Source organism: Heterodontus francisci, chromosome 32 (genome assembly GCF_036365525.1).
Source record: "Heterodontus francisci isolate sHetFra1 chromosome 32, sHetFra1.hap1, whole genome shotgun sequence".
NCBI lineage: Eukaryota > Metazoa > Chordata > Chondrichthyes > Heterodontiformes > Heterodontidae > Heterodontus > Heterodontus francisci.
The window spans coordinates 32,546,505-32,564,170 of NC_090402.1; positions in this window are offsets into that span (position 1 = coordinate 32,546,505).

Genomic DNA, 17,666 nt, shown 5'->3' on the forward strand with positions numbered 1-17,666 from the left:
AGTAAGCAGAATTCAGAAGCATTGTGGGAGCAAAAATAACAGCTCTGGATGGGCAGTAAATGCAACTTTGCCAGTGTTGCTTGCATGCTGGAACAAATAAGAGAAACACTGAAAATGATTGCAACTAATTTGAACCTGCTGAGGAATAAATTAAGATTTTACTAGTTGCAAACACTTGTGAAATATTTTAAGATTTAGAAATGCAGCATAATTTGAGTAACTACATTTGTTTTATTGCAAAATGTTGTAAGCTGGTCAATCAATTGCAATCAGCTTCATTTCTGGAGCATCTTGACTTAACACTATTTAGCAATCTGCAAATCAAGTGCCACAGTTTAATTTTCACCATTAGCCCCAGGCAGATTTCAGTCAATGTGGTATCTTAATGTGTGACACTTTCTCTCTGTCATAAAGGTACACTTATCACAAGATGCTGAAAATTAATTTATTTGCTGACTGTAACTTCCAGTTCTGTTTTAGAAAGTACCAAAAATATTTTTGCAATGTTTTTAGCTCTGAACATTATTTGACTTTTACTTTCATTTCACATAAAGAAAATGAGTTGGCATTTATATAACACCTTCTGTGACTTTAGGATGTCCCAAAATGCTTTACTGGCAATTAAGTACTTTTGAAGTGTAGTCACTGTTGTAATATAGGAAATGCAAAAACCAATTTGCACACTAACAGCAATGAAATAATGGATAATTTGTGATTTCTTTAATTACGATATTGGTCACTCTTAAATCTATAAGAAGCATTAGGACAAATTGTTTTTTTTAAAAACATACTTATTGTCCAAATAGGTTCCTGGCTATATGTGAGTATCTACCATAGATATGGAGGCAACTATCAGGAGAAAATATGTTAATACCACTAATGAGTGAAGCTAACAAAGAGAGATGAGAGAGAGATGGCATCTGTCGGTCTCAGGAGACAATGGACTGCGCCTGAGATTTATATCACTTCTGGATTGAACGTTGTCTGCTGTGGCTGTAGAGACTGACTTGTGAGTGGCATTCCCTTCTGCAGCTGGTACAGATGAATAACGTTGGCCTGAGGTTGACTGATTTTTTTGTGCTTCCACCAGGCTCTTTTTCTTCTGCCATCTGGTTGTTTCTTTTGTCTTCTGCTTTCTCCATGCCCATTTTGACTGTTTGTCTCTGGGTATTCTGGACAGCAGCAAGGGCTTTCCATGCATCGAATCTGATCCCGGTCAACTTGAGGCCTCACTTGCAGATGTCCTTGAAACCTGGGTGACCTGCTGGTCTCCTACTGATAGCAAGCTCGCCATAGAGCATGTCTTTGGGGATGCAGCGGTCGTCATTCGACTCGCATGACCCAGCCAATGTCATCGCTGCTGACTTGAGTGCGATCATACAAGCTGGTGTACTTCTGTATTCAGCACCCTGTCCTGCCAAGAGATGCCCAAAATTTGTTGGAGGCAGCGGAGGTGGAAGCTGTTCATCTGCTTTTCTTGGGTTGCATAAGTTGTTCATGCTTTGCTACTGTAAAGGAGGGTGCTAAGAACACAAGCCTGGTACACGCAGAGATTTGTATTTTCGGTTAGTTTGCTGTTGGTCCCCACTTGCCCTCTCAACTTTGACATGACAGCTGTGGCCTTGGCAATCCTGGTGCTGATTTTTGGCATCAAGGGACAGGTTGCTGGTGATTTGTTGCTCCAAGGTATGTGAAGCTGTCAACGACATCCAGAGTGAGGTTGTCGATGCTGATGGAAGGTGGCGTCTCTGCGTCCTGGCCCATAACTTTGGTCTTCTGATGCTGATCATCAGTCCAAACTCCTTGCAGGACTGGGAGAACTGATCTACAAGCTGTTGCAAGTGAACTTGAATATGGAATGCCAGTGCGGCATCATCAAACAGCAACTTAGAATAGGACTTTATGTACTTTGGTCTTGGCGCACAGTCTTGCCAAGTTGAACAGCTTGCCGTCAGCTCTGGCATGCAGGTAGATACCTGCATTTGGGTTGCCAAAAGCATACAATAGCAGCATGGAGAAAAATACCACTAATGAGTGAATTGAAGTTAACAAAATTCACTCACATTTGGGGAAGCTGCAAGGATGGAACTGTGGCCCTGTGTCACACTGGTGCAGTAGAGGGTGCTCTTTTGATCAGGCTAAGGCATATTATTGAAGAAAAGAATCTTTTCACAATATGACCTGTAAATAATTGATCTCTTGTCATGTGTGGCTAAATTGACAAAAAAAGTTATGCTCCTCAGCACTGACGGCCTTCATCTTGATTAGAAAAATCACATTCTTCCTTCCAAAAATTTAATTGAGAGGGGGCATGTTTCTTGATTGATTTAAACTAATTTAACTAGCTGTAACTGAAAACCACATCCTTGCATTCTCAATTATGCTCTCATTGTCCTTTTTTCATGACTAACTGTCAATCTATCAATCGTTTAAAGATTAGGTTCAGCTTGTCCAGATAGCCACTGGGTTTCCTTTCTCTTTTCAAAGTTTCCTATTGCGACTCTTTTCTGACTGCTTGACTCTGTTGTGGTAGAATCTCCTGTCCTCTTGAAATGTGGAACACTAGATATGGTAAATTTATTATAATAAAAATAAGAAATGCTGGAACCACTCAGCAGGTCTGGTAGCATCTGTGGAAAGAGAAGCAGAGTTAACGTTTCTGGCCAGTGACCCTTCTTTGGAACTGACAAATATTAGAAATGTCACAGGTTATAAGCAAGTGAGGTGGGGGTGGGGCAAGAGATAACAAAGGAGAAGGTGTAGATTGGACAAGGCCACATAGCTGACCAAAAGGTCATGTAGCAAAGGCAAACAATATGTTAATGGTGTGTTGAAAGACAAAGCATTAGTACAGATAAGGTGTTAACGGACTGAAGATTGAACAGCAGCAAGTGCAAACATGAAAAAAAATAGTGGGTAAGCAAACTGAACAAACTAAGATGAAATGAAATAAATGCAAAAAAAAAAGAAAGATTGTAAAAAATGTAAAGAAGAAAAAATAACTAAAAATGAAAGTAAAATAGGGGGCTGTCATGCTCTGAAATTATTGAACTCAATGTTCAGTGCGGCAGGCTGTAGTGTGCCTAATTGGTAGATGAGATGCTGTTCCTCGAGCTTGCATTGATGTTCACTGGAACACTGCAGCAATCCCAGGGCAGAGATGTGAGCATGAGAGCAGTGGGGAGTGTTGAAATGTCAAGCAGCCAGAAGCTCAGGGTCCTGCTTGCGGACTGAGCGGAGGTCACCCAGTCTGCGCTTGGTCTCCCCAATGTAGAGGAAACCACATTGTGAGCAGCGAATACAGTATACTACATTGAAAGAAGTACAAGTAAATCGCTGCTTCACCTGAAAGGAGTGTTTGGGGCCTGGGATAGTGAGGAGAGGGGAGGTAAATGGGCAGGTATTACACCTGCGATTGCAGGGGAAGGTGCCATGGGAAGGGGACGAGGTGGTGGGGGTAATGGAGGAGTGGAGCAGGGTGTCACGGAGGGAACGATTCCTTCGGAATGCTGACGGGAAGGGAGGGGAAGATGTGTTTGGTGGTGGCATCATGCTGGAGGTGGCGGAGGATGATCCTTTGGATATGTAGGCTGATGGGGTTGTAAGTGAGGACAAGGGGAACCCTGTCACGGTTCTGGGAGGGAGGGGAAGGGTTGAGGGCAGAGATGCGGGAAATGGGCCGGACACGGTTGAGGGCCCTGTCAACAACAGTGAGGGGGAATTCTCGGTTGAGGAAAAAGGAGGTCATATCAGAAGCACCGTCATGGAAGGTAGCATCATCAGAGCAGATGCGTCGGAGACGGAGAAACTGGGAGAATGGAATGGAGTCCTTACAGGAGGTAGGGTGTGAAGAAGTGTAGTCGAGGTAGCTGTGGGAGTCGGTGGGCTTATAATGGATATTAGTAGACAACCTATCCCCAGAGATGGAGACAGAGAAGTCGAGGAAGGGAAGGGAAGTGTCAGAGATGGACCATGTAAAGGTGAGAGAACGGTGGAAATTGGAAGCAAAGTTGATAAAGTTTTCCAGTTCGGGGCGGGAGCAGGAAACGGCACCGATACAGTCATCAATGTACCGGAAAAAGAGTTGGGGGAGGGGGCCTGAGTAGGACTGGAACAAAGAATGCTCGACATATCCCACAAAAAGACAGGCATAACTAGGACCTATGCGGGTACCCATAGCGAAATCTTTTAATTGAAGGAAGTGCGTGGAGTTGAAGGAGAAGTTGTTCAATGTGAGAAAAAGTTCAGCCAGGTGGATGAGGGTGGTGGTGGATGGGGACTGGTTGGGCCTCTGTTCCAGGAAGAAGCGAAGAGCCCTCAAACCATCCTGGTGGGGGATGGAGGTGTAGAGCGATTGGACGTCCATAGTGAAGAGGAGGCGGTTGGGACCAGGAAACTGGAAATTGTCAAAATGACGTAGGGCGTCAGTCACTGATGTCGGTGGGAAGAGATTGGACCAGCGGAGAAAAGATAAGAGTCAGGATAGGAAGAAATAAGTTCAGTGAGGCTGGAGCAGTCTAACACAATGGGTCTGCCGGGACGATTTTGTTTGTGTCCGGCCCATTTCCCGCATCTCTGCCCTCAACCCTTCCCCTCCCTCCCAGAACTGCGACAGGGTTCCCCTTGTCCTCACTTTCCACCCCATCAGCCTCCATCTCCAAAGGATCATTCTCCGCCATTTCCACCACCTCCAGCGTGATGCCACTACCAAATGCATCTTCCCCTCCCTTCCCGTCAGCATTCCGAAGGGATCATTCCTGCCGCGACACCCTGGTCCACTCCTCCGTTACCCTCACCACCTCGTCCCCATCCCATGGCACCTTCCCCTGCAATCACAGGAGGTGTAATACCTGCCCATTTACCTCCTCTCTCCTCACTATCCCAGGCCCCAAACACTCCTTTCAGGTGAAGCAGCGATTTACTTGTACTTCTTTCAATGCTGTATACTGTATTCACTGCTCACAATGTGGTTTCCTCTACATTGGGGAGACCAAGCGCAGACTGGGTGACCTCTGCTCAGTCCGCAAGCAGGACCCTGAGCTTCTGGTTGCTTGCCATTTCAATACTCCCCCCTGCTCTCATACTCACATCTCTGTCCTGGGATTGCTGCAGTGTTCCAGTGAACATCAACGAAGGCTCGAGGAACAGCATCTCATCTACCGATTAGGCACACTACAGCCTGCCGCACTGAACATTGAGTTCAATAATTTCAGAGCATGACAGCCCCCTATTTTACTTTCATTTTTAGTTATTTTTTCTTTTTTACATTTTTTACAATCTATCTTGTTTTTTGCATTTATTTCATTTCATCTTAGTTTGTTCAGTTTGCTTACCCACTATTTTTTTTCATGTTTGCACTTGCTGCTGTTCAATCTTCAGTCCGTTAACACCTTATCTGTACTAATGCTTTGTCTTTCAACACACCATTAACATATTGTTTGCCTTTGCTCCATGACCTTTTGGTCAGCTATGTGGCCTTGTCCAATCTACACCTTCTCCTTTGTTATCTCTTGCCCCACCCCCACCTCACTTGCTTATAACCTGTGACATTTCTAATATTTGTCAGTTCCGAAGAAGGGTCACTGACCAGAAACGTTAACTCTGCGTCTCTTTCCACAGATGCTACCAGACCTGCTGAGTGGTTCCAGTATTTCTTGTTTTTATTTCAGATTTCCAGCATCTGCAGTATTTTGCTTTTATGGTAAATTTATTGTCTGATTGGTGTTTAAGAAGATAAAGACCAGTGGACCTGACATTCACAAAGCCCCAGATGTTCCATTGATGACGTTGTGCTGTTGCCAACTTGCACTTCATGCAATTTCTGGCACAAATTTTGGGCGGCATAGTGGCACAGTGGTTAGCACCACAGCCTCACAGTTCCAGTGACTCGGGTTCAGTTCTGGGTACTGCCTGTGCGGAGTTTGCATGTTCTCCCTGTGACCATGTGGGTTTCCACCGGGTGCTCCGGTTTCCTCCCACAGGCAAAGACTTGCAGGTTGATGGGTAAATTGGCCATTGTAAATTGCCCCTAGTGTAGGTAGGTGGTAGGAGAATGGGATTAATGTAGGATTAGTATAGTTTAGAGATACAGCACTGAAACAGGCCCTTCGGCCCACCGAGTCTGTGCCGACCATCAACCATCCATTTATACTAATCCTACACTAATCCCATATTCCTACCACATCCCCACCTGTCCCTGTATATTTCCCTACCACCTACCTATACTAGGGGCAATTTATAATGGCCAATTAACCTATCAACCTGCAAGTCTTTGGCATGTGGGAGGAAACCGGAGCACCCGGAGGAAACCCACGCAGACACAGGGAGAACTTGCAAACTCCGCACAGGCAGTACCCAGAATCGAACCCGGGTCTCTGGAGCTGTGTGGCTGCGGTGCTAACCACTGCGCCACTGTGGTTGTTGGTCGGCACAGACTCGATGGGCCGAAGGGTCTGTTTCAGTGCTGTATCTCTAAATAAATAAATAAATAAATAATTCTATTTGAAGGATGACATAAGTGCAATTCACAGCACTTGCTGCAGGGTGTGCCGCTGCACCAAATTCTGGGTCACAGATAAATGCCAGGTGGTATTGCTTGAGGGATGAATGTTGGCCTGGTGGGATCTTATCCTTCTTTTAAAAAGTGGCATGTGATCTTTTACCTGAGAGGGCAGACAGGGCCATGGTATAATGTTTCATGTGAAACTGGAAAAGCTAGGGTTGTTTTCCTTGGAGCAGAGAAGGCTGCTTGAGGTATACGAAATTATGAGGGGCATTTTGATAGGTTAGATAGGAAGAAACCTTTTCCCTTAGCGGAGAGGTCAATAACCAGGGGACATAGATTTAAGGTAAGGGGCAGGAGGTTTAGAGGGGATTTGAGGACATTTTTTTTCACCCAGAGGGTGGTTGGAATCTGGGCCATACTGCCTGAAGGGGTGGTCGAGGCAGGAACCTTCACAACATTTAAGAAGTATTTAGATGAGCACTTGAAAAGCCATAGCATACAAGGCTACGGGCCACGTGCTGGAAAGTGGGATTAGAATAGTTCGGTGCTTAATGGCCGGCATAGACACGTTGGGCCGAAGGGCCTGTTTGTGTGCTGTATAACTCTCTGACTCTTTGAAAGACACATGCATGCTCAGTTGTACAGTCAGATGGGTAAGTATAATGGTTTATTTTGTTTAATATTTGTACATTAACATCCTATAATTTACTTTGAATAACCTGGTGATATATGCTATCTTTAATATGCTAGTACCTTCAGGTTATGCAGGTGGCTCCTTTATATTCGGACATCATCAGAAAATCTCCACATCAAACAAATGGACCATGCACTGATTAAAAAAGCACATTTCAAAAGGCAACTAACTTTCTGTCAGAAATAAGATATTTCAAAATTAATTTAGAGCAGTAACCAAATCTTGGGATTATGATGACGTTGCAAGCTCCTTACTTTTTACTGTGGAGACTATTATTGATGGCTTGAAATTCACTAAGGGGTATCCATTGTCTTCACGTGCACAATGCTATGTTGGGGGGAGCCGGTGGCATAGCGGTAATATCACTACACTTGTATGCCAGAGGCACAGGCTAATGCCCTGGGGACATGGGTTCAAATTCCACCACAGCAGCTGGAGGAATTTAAATTCAATTAATTAATTAAAAAATCTGGAATTGAAAGCTAGTATCAGCAATGGTGCCATGAAACTACCATTGATTGTCATTAAAAAAAACTCATCTGGTCCCTACATGTGACTCCAGACCCACAGCAACGTAGTTGACTCTTAACTGCCTTCTGAAATGGCCTAGCAAGCCACTCAGTTGACCAGGGCAATTCGGGTTGGGCAAAAAATGCAGGCCTTGCCAGTGACGCCTACATTCCCAAGAAAGATTTAAAGAAGTATATGTTTATGCGTTGAAGAGTTATTCTTTATAGTGGAAAATGTGGTGCTTTACCTGCATTATTACTGTGATTACAAATAATTAACTTAATTGGGCACAAAGCAATACATGTTAACCCTGCCTTTGATCTAACAATAGCCACTAAATAGATGAGTAAAATCCAGTTCCTTTTTCTAATTAGATAGTTTGGCTTTTGGATATCTTTAGTTCAGAAGTTTGAGTTCTTCCTTGTGATGACTCCTTGCTTTAGTGGCAAGCACCGCAGCCTCACAGCTCCAGCAACCTGGGTTCAATTCTGGGTACTGCCTGTGCGGAGTTTGCAAGTTCTCCCTGTGTCTGCGTGGGTTTCCTCCGGGTGCTCCAGTTTCCTCCCACACGCCAAAGACTTGCAGGTTGATAGGTAAATTGGCCATTATAAATTGCCCCTAGTATAGGTAGATGGTAGGGAAATATAGGGACAGGTGGGGATGTGGTAGGAATATGGAATGAGTGTAGGATTAGTATAAATGGGTGGTTGATGGTCGGCACAGACTCGGTGGGCCGAAGGGCCTGTTTCAGTGCTGTATCTCTTTAAAAAAAAAAACTGAATCCAAATGATAGGCTTTTGATGGAACAAAAGAATTTGTCAGTTTTTAGCATTTATAACAAAGTCCAATGCAAATATGTTGAATGAATAATGTACAGCATAAATTTCAGGGATAACAGTTGACATTAAAAAGAATCTGAATAGAAATCGAATATGTTTCATGTGGTTTTCATGTTAATTCATATACTGCCATAGTTTTGACAGCACCATTGAAGAGAATATTCAATAAAAAAATCATTTTTATGTGGCTACATTTTTCTAGGTACAAATTCTTTGAGCTGCCAAAAATCTTAGGTCTACTGTGTTTTATAATCTACAGTGACCTCAGTGATGTCAGATGTTGCCAACAAAGAAAATCAAACATATCAGTTTCTTTAAGACAGATTGATCAGCTGTGAATTGTCCTGGTGAGATATTTAAGATCAGAAAATATATTAGGCAAACATCTGGCAGAGGTAATTAGCACTTGAATATTTATTTGTACTTTATGTATAGTTCTTTATTACTTCATGAATGCATTTAAGGGAAAGCTAGATAAATAAAAAGGATGAAAGGAGTAGAAAGGTATAGGGTAAGAGGAAGTTAGGTGGGAGAAGGCTCATGTGGCGCATGAACACTGGCATCGACTTGGGCTGAATGGCTTGTTCTATACAGTAAATACCATGTAATCCTACATAAGCAGTGCAACTCTTCGGGTTGATGCCATATTGAAGTCCACAGATTACTCGTGCTGATCCTTGAAGTAAAGACCTGAGAATTCTGACCAAGATACATGCAGCACCTTTTTGCAGTTCCCTGTGTAACCTAAGAATAAGATTCAAACAGGAAATCACAAAATTTTTAACATTCATCCTTAAAACTCAATAACACATTATTTAGAAAATGTTCCAAGGTGCTTTACAGAGGGGAGAAAGAAATGCGTCTGGAAGATAGGAACAAACCAGGAGAAAGTGAGTAAATTAGGAGAGCTGACCAATCGCTTGGTGAAAACCATGGGATTTAGAGTTTTTAAAGATAAAAAGTGGAGATGCGCATGTATTTTACACTGATATACATGAGGCAGTTTCAGAATATCGGTACTGAGGCAGCTTTTGGCTTTGTGACCATTGGTGAGGCAAAAGGAAAAGGGATCCCCAGGTTCAGGTGACTGAAAGATAATGGAGGGAATTTAAGGCTGGTAGAAGCTGCATAGATAAGGTGAGGTGGTGGGCGGATTTGAATTCAAGGATATGAATTTTAAATTGCGGGCATAGTCAGCATATATGAGCAATATCTAGGCAAGTAGAACTTATTGCAGGACAGAATAAGTTCAGTTGCTCTTCTGTTTGTTAGGGTAAGCATGTCAGACATTTCTGCAGCATTATAAGGTAAAGTTCAATTCATATCAACAAAGAAGTTACTTACCAATCACCTGATTTCCACTTGGCTAAACTCACTAAGAAAATAAGTCAAACGTTGGTGCTAATAACATGAAAAAGACTAAGCTAATATTTTTTCCTCACCTCATGAAATATTTTAAATAGATTTATTTGAAACAATAGAATCTCATTTCATGAAGATTGATGTCTTTAATAAAACAATCAATTTATCTCACATACAATTGTAATGGTTTTACTTCTGGGGCAATGTCAACTTTAAAATTCACTGAGTTGAATGGGTCTAAATTATTTAATAAGGGCACTTCATTATGTGCTTAAACACAGTTCAGCACAATTCTTATCCTATCAGAATTTTCCTTTGTGAGTACTGTTTTTAATCAAATACAATCGCATGTCCACAACCCTTTTATTTGGTGCCAAAAATAAACTTGAACCCATGTGTATTTATTTCTTATCTATTTTGGCATATGGAGAAGCAATTGACAATTAAAACTCAGCAAAATTGTACATTCAGGGAAAAGATGAAATTGCTGCAAAATTAATGCATTTACCTCCTTAAGTGGCTATTTTTGTGTTTTATGCACAGCCCCTTTTGGGGCCTGTGTTGCAACTTTCAGAACTAGTTTTTCTTCAGCAAAATATGACAATTTTCAGGTTTCAATCATTGGTACAATCACCTGGTTGTTTGTACTGTTTATTTGAAACAAAAATATGTCCCAAGTTCTAAAAAGATGTGTTTTCCTTTAAACTAGTTATTACTCATATGCTGCATTCTAAATTGCCACAATGGAGTGGTGCAGGATATATCCAGTGCAGGAAATAAGAAAAAAACACCTGACCTCAGCACGACATGTACAATAAATACACTGGAAGGGTTCAAGCAGTTTTCACACAACTTTATTAAATGTTCTTGTTCATGTGTGTTCAATGTTATCAACCTAAAGCAAGCGCAGACTGTAAGCCAAGATTCCAGATACAATACCTGTTTGATAAACACTCAAAGCAAAGCAGCTGTACCAACAGCTTTGAACAGGTGACGTACACCCTCGCCTTAAAGCCTGTCCTCCCATTAGTGATTTGCGATTCCAAAATATACAAAACATTAGTACGTGAAGTGAGTCCCATCACTGAGCACTCAATCTATTCTCAACTACTTAGTACTAAACTCTCTCGATCCTTTTATCTTCTTGGATTGTGTTCAGCTGTTGACAAAGCACATCTATCCCTTCCTCCCTCTCGCAAGTAGGAAGGATGTCCCATTGAGAATATTTTGACACATGGCCTGGATTTTGTGCCGGTAATGACAGTGCAACAGTCAGCATTTGGCTTCATTACTTTTGTGAAACTGACAGCATCTTCTGGAGTCTGCATGTGTGCAGTTAAATTCAGAAATGGTTGCTGGTGATTCTGTGCTTCTCCAGAGGATGCGCTGTTGGGGCTCCCCCAGACTGCAGTCAATGGAAAATCATTGAACCGATGAGAACTTCCACTCTTAGGCTCTTGGCTGTAAAAACCATTAAAAAAGTTATACCTTGCTGAATGGGTTGTAATTGGGTTTTAACAGTGTACTAACGTCATAATTACTCTAAACAGCCTCCCTGGCCCTGAAAGAGTAATTTTATTGAATATCAAATTTCTCCCTTATGACATTTCACATTTTTAAAAGAATTTTTTTGAAGTTTGATATGTGTATGCCTCAATCATTTATTTCACCAACTGTAAAAATTTAAAATTAAAACTGAAGGCATTCAGTGTTTTTTTAAACTTCCCTGTATTCTGAATGTGAGAATAGTTAAATGTGATTGGCTGGTTACCCTACTTGATGACATCACTGCTGATTGCATGGAGATCCTCTTGACTTGTCACCAGAAACAAAGAAATATCGGGAAAGGGGAAGTCTGCACCACAGAGACCACTGGATCATTGTGGGCTGCTTTCTTCGAGGTGGCAAGTGCTGTTGCTTCGCCATGACCACAAAATCCAGCTCAATTTTCTCATGTGGAGAGTGCACTATTCTCCAAGTGAAAATTATAAATTGAGAGGCTGCCATAACTATTCTGTTGATTAATCACCCTATATAATTGACCTGACTGATTTTGTAGGGGTTCAAGGACTCCAATTTCCTCAGGGAGATGTTAATAGTTGAAGTATGCAATAATGGGCTTGGAATCAGTCCAAAACGTTGTGCTTTGGGGCAGTCTCAGAAAATATGATGGAATAATTCCCTTCACCCCTTTACCAGCCACTACAATACACCAACAGAGTCAGAACGATGGTAATAGGTACATTAAAGCAGAGCCAGGTTACAATAGCATTAATAAATTATTTAATATGCTACATTTGCTGATGAATCTTGGCTCAATAATGCAGCACATTAATCATTCCCACAGAAAACTGGGTCATTGTGCTTTTTCACAGCAAATGTAAAACATGCTGGCAATTTGTTGAAAAGCAAAAACAGCATCAGTAAATTGTAAACCCAAGCTTCTTGCTGTTATTTTTCATTTCTGTTTTTATGCAGGATTTTGTTTGTTAATACATTTAAAGATCTTGAATAGCGTGACAGGATCCCCTCTCCCTCTTCTCTTCCCTGGTGTGAACAAACTCTTATTGTCACTCGGGTGCCTGATAACTAGGTATCAGATGGGTAACCCTTTGTTGCTCCTTTTCAGTGCTATGATGCCCGTCCTGTAATCTGGTGACAAGAACTCCAAACCAGTAATTCCCGATGTAGCTTGGCATCATGGCTTGTGATTTGCATTCTATTCCATGTGGTTGTGATGGAGTCCTTGTAACAGTCTGTGTTCTGTGCAGCTGACCTGTTGGGTGCTGTGACTTTGGATTCCAAGTGTGTATTTTTGAGACAGACCCTGGTCTGAAAATAAAACTAAAGGCTTCAAGGTTGTGGAAGGTTGTTGTCAGAACCAGGTTAACAAACAATTTTTTTTTAAAACAAGAGACATGTAATTGGAGCTAGGTTTCAGTTTTACAAGAAGACTCTGGGGCGGGTGGGGGGTGGTGGTGGTTGGGTGGGTTGAAACCAGCTGCAAAGCTGGGAGCCGTTGTTTAAAGAGAGAAGCTGAGAACTGCAGATTTTTGTGCTTCTGGAGAATTAGAGCAGATTATGAAGCAGCAGGCTGGAATAGTTGTTTTGACTGCAGCCAGAGAAACTTGGAATGAGAGCTCACCTTTGGAAAATATAAATTGTTATTTTTGGTGCCTTAAAGACTTACCTAAAGCAGGACCAGTGAAGCTGCACCATCAGAACTGTTGTGAGCAAAATCACAGAGGTTTTGAAAGGATGTGCAGTTTTGGTGGAGATGGTATCAGTGGGATTCGGATTGCAGAGAAACTGCCATCGAGGGGAAACCGGCATTTGCAATGTGGGAGGCGGGATGTGGAGATCTACTTGAAAAGTTCAAAGACCTGAAGGATTTTCTGACAGTTTAGCATCATCCTGCTGATAGGACTGGCAAAGGACTTGAGATACATCCTTGTTGCATCTGATAGTTAACGTGTACCTTTGATATATATATCAACCATGATTTAACTGTTAGTTCATATTTAATTTGTATTTATTTCGGTTTGAGTATAAAAGTAAAATATTGTCTGCTTGTTTTTTGTGTCCACGCTTCCCGTGTCCTGGATAACCATATGTGCAGTAATTGCTGTCAGTTGCAGTAGCTCGAACTCCAGATTTCGGAACTTGAGCAGCAGTTGACCTCACTGCGGTGCATCCACGAGGTTGAGAGTGTCGTGGATAGCACGTTTATAAATGTGGTCACCCTGCAGTTTAAGAATATTCAGGGAGAAAGGGAATGAGTGACCAGGCAGTCAAGAAGAAACAGGCAGGTAGTGCAGGAGTCCGCTGAGTGCATCTCACACTCCAACTAGTATTCAGTCCTGAATACTGAGCAAAGTGATGACTTATCTGGAGTGTGCAGTCAGAGCGAGGGCCACAGCATCACAGCTGGCTCAGCTGCACAGGGGGGTACAAAGAAGGTTGTACAAGCAATAGTGATAGGAGATTCTATAGTTAGTCATAGAGCCATACAGCATAGAAACAGGCCCTTCAGCCCACCGCGTCCATGCCGATCATAATGCCTATCTACATTAATCCCACCTGCCTGCATTAATTCCATATCCCTCTATGCCTTGCTCATTCATGTACCTGTCCAGATGCCTCTTAAATGTTGCTACTGTTCCTGCCTCCACCACCTCCTCAGGCAGCTCATTCCAGATACCCACTATTCTTTGTGTGAAAAATTTACCCCTTTGATCCCCTTTAAACCTCCTCCCTCTCACATTAAATCTATGCCCTCTAGTGTTAGTCACCCTTACCATGGGAAACAGACTCTGGCTATCTACCCTATCTATGCCTCTCATAATTTTATATACCTCTATCATGTCCCCTCTCAGCCTCCTTCGCTCCAGGGAAAACAGACCCAGCCTATCCAATCTCTCTTTATAACTCAAGCCCTCCAAACCAGGCAACATCCTTGTGAATCTTTTCTGCACCCTCTCTAGCTCAATCATATCTTTCCTGTAGTGCGGCGACCAGAACTGCACACAGTACTCCAAATGCGGCCTAACCAACATTATGTACAACTGTAACACGACGTCCCAACTCTTGTACTCAATGCCTCGGCCGATGAAGGCAAGCAAGCCTTCTATTGCAAGCCTTAGAGCAATAGACAGGTGTTTCTGTGGCTGTAGATGTGAATCTAGGATGGTGTGTGTTTCCTCCCTGTTTCCAGGGTCAAGGATGTCACTGAACCGCTTCAGAACAAATGGGTTATCTTTAAGTAAGGAAATCTTCAGGTGCAGGCTAGATACGTTCCAACAAGGCTGTAAGGTAGCGGAACCAAAAGCAGGCTGCTTGGATGACGAGGGAGGTGGAGATTATGATGAAACAAAAAAAGAGGACGTATGTTGCATGCCAGGTGAACTCATCAAGTGAGAACCAGGCCATATGCAATAAGTTGAGGGGGAGGAAAATAAGATTGGCAAAGAGAGAACATGAGAATAGAATGGCAGTCAACATAAAAGGGAACCCAAAGATCATCTACCGAGCATGTAAATAGTGAGCAAGTAGTAAGAGGTGCAGTGGGGCCTATTACCATAAAGGGGGTAATATATGCTTAGAGGCACAGGGCAAGGCTAATGTACTTAATGAATACTTTGTATCTGTGTTCACTAAGGAAATGGAATCTGACAAAATATCAGTAGAAGCAGAGAGAGTAGAGGAAATGGATAGGATTAAAAATTGAGAGGGGGGAGATACTAAAAAATGCTGGCCATGCTTAGGGTAGCTAAGTCACCTGGTCCGGATGGCTTGCAGCCCAGGTTGCTAAAGGAAGTGGGGATGGCGATAGCTGAAGGCCTTGCCATAATCTTCCAATCTTCCCTAGATACGGGGGAAGTGCCAAAGGCTTGGAGTGTGGCATATGTGACCTCTTTATTCAAGAAAGGGTGTAAGGACAGTTCTAGCAACTACAGGCCAGTTCCTTTAATTATCAGTGGTGGGTAAGGTTTTAGAAACAATAATCAGGGAAAAAATCAACACACACTTGGAGAGGTTCAAGTTAATTAAGGAAAGACAGCGTAGATTTGTAAAAGGCAGATCATGCTTGACTAATTGAATTTTTTGATGAAGTAACAGAGAAGATTGATGAAGGAAATGCAGTGGATATTGTTTATATGGATTTTCAGAAAGTGTTTAAGGTGCACATAAAAGGCTGGTTAGCAAAATTGGGGCTCATGGAATAGGGAGGGTCAGTGTTGAATTGGGTAAAAATTGGCTTCAGGACAGAAAACAGCAAGTGTAGTAAATGGTTGCTTTTCAGACTGGAAGATGGTAGGCAATAGTTTTCCCCAAGGGTCAGTGTTGGGACCACTGCATATTTGCTATATATAAATGACTTGGATCTTGGAATACTGAGTAAAATCTCAAAATTTGCTGATGACACCAAACTTGGAGGTGTGGCAAACAGGATCATATGAACCGCCTGCAACAAGACATAGTCTCGCGGAGTGGGCGGACAAGTGGCAGGTGGAATTTAAGACAGAGAAGTGTGAGGTGATGTATTTTGGCAGAAGGAATAGGGAGGGCAATATATACTTAATGGTGCAGTTCTAAAGAGTGTGCAGGAATAGCATGTGTATTGATCTTTGAAGGTGGCAGGGCATACTGAGAGAGTGGTTAGTAAAGCATAAGGGATTTTGGGCTTCATAAATAGAGGCATTGAGTACAAAAGCAGGGAAGTTATGCTGAACATCGATAAAGCTCTGGTTAGGCCCCAATTGGAGTATTGCATCCAGTCCTAATCACCACACTTCAGGAAGGATGTGAGGGTCCTTGAGAGGGTGCAGAGGAGATTTGCCGGAATGGTTCCAGGAATGGAGGATTTTAGTCACAAGGTTAAGTTGGGAAAGCTGTGTTTGTTCTCTTTTGAACAAAGGAGGTTGAAGGGAGATTTAATAGAAGTGTACAAGAGGATGACAGGCTTAGATAAGTTAGACAAGGAAAAACTGTTCCCATTAACGAATGGTATAAGGACTAGGGGACACAGATCGAAGGTTTTGGGCAAGAGATGCAGGGGGAATATGAAGAAGCACTTTTTTATGCAGCGGGTGGTAATGACCTTGAAATCGCTGCTCACAAGGGTGGTGGAAGCAGAGACAATCAATGAATTCATGAGAAAGTTGGATGGCCACTTTAGGGAAATAGATTTGCAGGGCTACGGGGATCGAGCAGGGGAGTGGGACTGATGGAATAGCTCCGTGAAGAGCTTGCATGGACTCAATGGGCCGAATGGCCTCTTTCTGTGCCGTAAATGACTGGCTTTAAATTGGGGTCAGTCGGCGGATTTGATTCTTTTGGTTTGCTGATGGTCTCTACGGGGGATCATAACATGGTAAACAATCCAACATCTTGTTTGGCTTAATTAAAGCTGGTAGATGATTTCAATAATCTTTCCACCAATACCCACAAAACCTTTTTACTGTGCTATATTGTTTAGGCTACCACCATTTAGTTCATAGTTCTCATGTTTATTCTCATCTATTCTCATCACCATGCTTCATTTTCATCACATATATTGGTGGATGAAGCACTGCGTCAGGAGTGATATTGGGAAAATCGTCCCCAAGAGATTGGTGAAAAGGCAGGTGAAGGTTTGAGTTCTATTTAAAAGGGCCAAGCTTGTTGGGATTAATGACTATTTGCTGTTCGCTAAAATCATGGTTTTCAACAAATCATCAGCCACAGTGATCACATTATAACAAAGTTCACAGAATAACAGTGAACTGTTACATGGCCTGTTCCAACAATTACATGAAATTCAGTTAAAACCGTGTTGTTATTGTACATTTTAAACCCATTAATATTGTATCAATTTTGGATCACATCAATGCCTTGTAAGTGCTCACAACTTACCATTGCTTTCATCTTTTCCATTTGAATGAAATTATTGTTCAATTGTGCACTGATAATATAATTCATCCTTGTCAAGTCTCTTCCCACTGCTCTTTGTGTCCCTTTGAGTAAATGTTTATTCCTGTTTCTTAGTTGATGTCCTGTGTGATTATGGTACTATCTTGCTCATTGCTTTTTACTATTCTAGACAAAACATAGCAGAATAAAGCAGCAAGGATGAAGGAATGTACCAGAGTCACTACAGCTGCTATGAGCTCTGCAATAGCTCAAGACAAGAAGAAAATGATGTTGATGAGAAGTACCACTAAAAATGGTAGCCCAAAATATTGCAAACCAATATTATACACCAATCCTAAAGGAA